At 39.2% G+C, this 5568-nt stretch overlaps 1 pseudogene; it reads right to left on the bottom strand.

Annotated features, from left to right (window-relative positions):
* Nucleotides 1-357: 357 nt before the first annotated feature.
* Nucleotides 358-1556, bottom strand: LOC114736967 (GATA transcription factor 5-like; annotated as a pseudogene).
* Nucleotides 1557-5568: the final 4012 nt, after the last annotated feature.

Here is a 5568-nt window from a genome sequence, read left to right as displayed (position 1 = left end):
GAAAGGAATCCATTAGTACAAATCTATGTGGCCACGCCACACGACGCTTCTCAAGTTTCAACCACTTCACCCTTTTTGTTTTTTGGTGATATAACCACCCCCCCTTCTTAGTTTAATAACAAGTCCATGCTTTCCCAGCCCTAATTCGGTAATTCCCACCTCCCATTTCCAGGACCCCCTCCGTCTTTGAAAACCACGACATACTTATTCTATTCCATCTAAAACAAAAAACAAAGAAAAAAACACTCTGCTCCTCCTCTAAGTTAAAAAGAGTGCAGTTCACCGGGGGGGAAAAAAAAAGTGCAAGTCTTTTCAGTCAGTTACAAAGGACTAACACCTACCCACCACCCATCAACAAAGTTTAAAGAAAAAAATTATTTATAAAAATTTACACCAGCTCGGTTCTCTTCTCTCTGCTAAACTAATTATTCTATTCCTTCCTCGCCTATTTTTCTCCTACCTAGATTTTTTTTCCACTGATCAAAAACTGGGGACCACAGTCGGAGGCTCCAAACCCGACCCCATCTCGCTCATCTCCTTCTCCCGCCGCATCTCCAGCACTTTCCGGTGGTGATTCGAGTGTAATTCGCTCGAGAATGTCGGGCTACAAGCGGGTCTGTATTCAGGCAAGAGTCGGCCGGATTTATATCGTACCCCACACGCGTTACATAGCGTTTTTGCTCCGAGCGGTCCGGTCCGCCACTGTGGGGTCTTCTGCACGCCGCAGTGACTGCACTTCCGCGGTGTCGAAGCGGCCACTCCCTCAGCCGCCTCATCAGCCGTCCTCCTTTTTAGTTTGTTCACGCTCGGTGACTTTGCTTCGAAGCCGATGAGCTGCGGATTAGAGACACTGTTATTATAAATTAGCAAAGGAGACGAAGAAGAGGAGGATGACGAAGAAGTTGAGGATGACGACTCGGTGATAGGAGGAAAGCCCAGTGACCAAACCCCCGCAATCCGGTTCGTGTTCGTTTGCTTCTGGCCTTGGCAGGAACTGGGGTCGGGAAACAGGGCGAGGCCGCAAGAGGGGTTTCAAATTCAAGTACTTTCTCTGTCTCGGTCTTCGGAATTCCCGGCAATGTTCCGGCAGGGTACGGAGCGGAGTATTCGAAGAAGGAATCCTCGACGAAATGAGAGAGCCACTCCAAGTCTGCTTCTTCATCCGCCTATAAAGATTGCAACTTTGATCAGCAACCATGAAAGGGGAGGCAGAAAAGAGGTGAAAACGGGTGTTGTAATGAAGGAAATGAAAGGAAGTACCGGAAGGATGAGTTGGGCAGAGGCGAAATCGTCCGTGACGGAAGAAGTTTTAGGAGTTTTGTTGAGCAGGCGAGGAAAACAGGAAGAGAATCATGGAGGGGTTGTTGTGGCTGGTCCGGCTGCTCGGGGAGGGCGTCGTGGTGGGAGAAGTCAAGAAGGCCGTCCACAAAGAACTGATCGGAAGGGGTGAGATTCTGCACATTGGAGGCGGACAACTCCTCGAGAAACGCACGGGGGCTGAATTTGAGGCCAGCGTCCATGCGAGAACTGGTTTTGAAAGCAGCTTCGCACTCCATTGGTGGCGTGGAGTAGAGAGAGAGAGAGGATAAGCGGAGGAGGAGGAGGAGGAGGGATATGGAGGTGAGTTTGGTAAAGCATTGAATGAGAGGGTGGATGGGTCCGTGACACCCTCCCTCCTTCAGTCCTTATTCCTTTCTCTCTCTTTCCCACCCGCCCACGCATGCATCATGCACACTTTGGATTCATGTTATTTTATTCACCACTTGTCTTTTAATTTTTACCTGCTCTCTCTCTCTCTCTCTTATTTTGAATTTCTCTTTTTGCACTTCATGCTTGCAGCCTACATTACACGCTTACTCACTCCCTACAAAACCCTGCAAAAACAGCACTGCCCCTCCTTATAACATGCTCAGCTATTGGTTTCACACCATTTGAACTCTACAGTTTTTTACCTTCGTTCCAATCCAAACAATTAAAACAATGCTGCAAAAATAGAGTCTATGCAATTACGAATAGGTAAAAATTGTGTCTAATTTGTTCTGGGTCAAAAACGCAATTGGATCTCAAAGTAAAATAAGTTGCAAGTTATTTTACTTCATATGATGATACTGAAACATAGTTAATTTGGTTGTAAAAATTGGTCTTATGCTTCCAAAATTTCGCTCAATTAAATGTCATTATTGAAAGCGCATATAGACGGGCATTTTTACGAGTCAATGGTTAATCGATCAACTCAATTTTTGCTCTCTTATTTTGCTATCATTTTCACATGACCAAAATAAAAGCAACTAATGTTATCACAACCACTTATCTCGAACCATGTAGAGCCACAATCCTGTTGGACATGGCTCGCTGACTCGTTGTTTTGCCCCATCCTCTCTAGTTAATGATCAACAAGGTCACGTCAAATGAACTATATTCCATGTCACTAACTAAGTTATAATATGATTTATAGGTCCACTCTACCCAGTAAGCCTGCAAAACTAAAGGAAATCAAGTGTATGAATTACATTACAATTGTATAAGCTCATCATATTAACTCAAATATACATATGCATGTCGCATAAACAATTGCTCAGTAAATTCAACTTGAGTTCCGTGGCTCTGGTGTTACGGTAGTTTATCTGCTAAAGAAATATTGTTTTGAAGATTAAAATTACAAACAAGATCATTGATTTATGACTAGTTAAAAAGTAAGCATGCATGGGGCTAAATTAATCGAGAAGTTGGTTAAATTATAATCACTACATACACATACATAAACTACAAAAACAAAACAAAAGTGGCAGGGGTAATTTAATGGGATTGTTTAATTTGCTTATGAAACCAGCAGAATCGTGAAGACCTAGAAAATGGCATTTGGTCCTTTTCTTTGTTGTAATTTCTACTTTTCCTCTTTGGGAGGCAACTGGCCCATCTTTCTTGACTCTACTTCTTTCGTCCCTTCTTAATGCACACTTTTAGAAAAAATCGACAAGTTCTGTTGCGTACATAATTGATACCATCTCTTGTACTTGCCAAGTTACTCCCCATTCCTGCCACCACATACGTGTACTTGCCTTCCATGGGATCTACTTGTAAGGTGATTATAAACTTACTGAGTCACCGATAAATTGAAGTCCAAGGCTGATCCCCCGCTCTCTATTTTCTAAAACGCGTGCCTCAATATTGTTCCTAGCCACGAATTTCCTAGTTTTTATAAATACTGTGGGCTGAGATACGTTATTATGATTATTATAGTTTAAATTTGCCACAAAGAGAACGACGAATTGAACAGAATGAATGGGGAAGGTGTGAAACAGATGCGAGAGCTTAGATGCTCGCATCGTTCACAAGTGTAAGCATATGTAATATAGGTGCAAATAGTATATATGAAGCCGAGTCTGAACTATAAGACAGAAGGCAGGGCTGGTGGATTCCGTTCGGAAGGTTGAGAGAGGATAGACAGCAGAAGGAAATTAGCTAGTAGTGCGCTTGTGGATTCTTTTTGGAGAGATCAGAGGCCACTTTAATTTTTGGTCTCCGAAGGTGGGGCGTTCCCGTGGGAGGGACGAGATCGAAGGAGGAGGGGATAGAGGCAAGATCGAGTATTTGAGGTGACTAGAAATTAGCAAAATTTATTCGGATGCGAAAAACTTCGAAAGTGTTAAAGGCATTTTTCAGAGGAATATTGTGTTTTATTTTATAAGTTGTTTTACAAGATATTGATCATAAAATATAATATAATACACATGTTTAATGAGATACATATATGTAATTGAAAAGATTAAAATGTTTTAATTTAGGGATATTAATTAATTGTAAAATACTTCTCGTGCGTTTGGGAGAGGAGATGATGGATGCTGAACAGAGAAGGAGCTAAACCAAGTTTAATTCGACTATGGGGTATTTAAATAGAAATCAAACTATGGTTATAAAAATACTTTTACGATATACGAAGAAAATATGTGTAAGAGCTTGTTTCGTTTTATGAAAATTGTTACCAAACACCCCCTATGTATGGATGACGGTGTACGTAGTTTCGCTGGCCAAGCATGGAATAACTGCATTTGTGATGAAGGGCATGAAATGAAAGCAACCAGTGCTGATTTTTTGATTTCTTATGGAAGCTTTTTCATCCTAAGTTGAAATGCCCCAAAACAAGATTTTGGTGTTGTTGGATGGAGAGATCAGAGAGAGTGAGAGAGAGAGAGAGAGAGAGACAAGGAAAGCAATTTCGAGGAGGGTGTTCATTAGTTAAAACGGAAGCTTCACTCAAAGGAAGAGAATAATAAGAATGGAAGAAGTGAAATGATAAGGATGGTTGGGGGGACAAGGCATAGCTTGGACGCAACTTTTGGACAAATTTAAATTAAAGCTCTTTGCATTATGTGCCAGCCTTTGTCCTTGACTTACCTAACTTCTCTCATCATCATATCATTCCCTTTTTCTCCATTTTTTCATCACCCAACTCTCTTCACATATTCTTGCGCTCCTCGCAAAAACAAAAAATACAAAGTCATATAATAATAATAACAATAAATTAAAATAACACATTACGGCTGTGTTTGGGTGACACCCCAAACCATGGTTTGGGGAATAAATCACCCAAACATCCACCCAAAAACTCCAAAACCATGATTTTGGAAAAAGCAAACAATTTTTGCTTTTGGAGAAAAAATAGAGTGTGAGAGTCTATAGGATATGTATCTTGTTTTTTTTTTTTATAAACATATTTAATCTTATATTTTATAAATATATATACATATTAATTATTTATTAATTATATTATCTTATGTATTATTAATTATGTTAATAAAAAATATATTATTAACAATTTTATTCCTTCAAATTAAAATATATCATAAAATCTATTTTTTCTGTAATTATCATATTAACTTATGTCTTTTTTTTAGTAATTTGTATATATAAAAAGTGCTTCTGATAACAACTATCCAAACACTCTCACTTCTCAAAATCACTTTTTCATAAAATCTATTCTTTCCAGAATCTATTCTTCCCATAATCTATTCTCCAAAATCACTTTTCCAAATCACGGTTTGGTTTCATCCAAACACACCCTACATTAAATAGAAAAGCCCGATCAATCGTTAAGTTAATTGCATTGTTAACACCCCCTCAAACTGAACATGTATGATCTCATGTGAAGTGACTCCGTGTGATTATTTTGTTATACAAGTCTACTTTTTTTTCTCTGTATTACTAATAAATAAGTAGATAGAGAACCTTAATTAATTTGTTCCGTATATTTAGATGGGGAAACTAAAAATCTTCATGGTTTTTATTTTTCTTATTAGTACGATGGTTGCTTTCCCAATCTAATTCTTGCTAAATGAACATCTTTGTGTTTGATGGAAGTTAAAGTAATAGATCTCTGCCTAGCGTGTAATTAGATGCATAATTAATGGGTGTAAAATCATGTGAAAATATTGCTTTTCGTTCGACTCATTACTAGAACCAAGCCCCCAGTGAGATTCGCACGACGACAGTATAAGAATAGAATATGGAAATTCGGAGTGCATGGGAGCTCAACGTCGTTTGGAAGCAGCTAAGTGCGTATGTTCATCT

This window comes from Neltuma alba, unplaced genomic scaffold (genome assembly GCF_004799145.2).
Source record: "Neltuma alba isolate B1F8T4 unplaced genomic scaffold, ASM479914v2 tig00002748_pilon, whole genome shotgun sequence".
Classification (NCBI taxonomy): domain Eukaryota; kingdom Viridiplantae; phylum Streptophyta; class Magnoliopsida; order Fabales; family Fabaceae; genus Neltuma; species Neltuma alba.
Note: the sequence above shows the minus strand (reverse complement) of the source record. Positions and strands in the feature narration are given on the sequence as shown.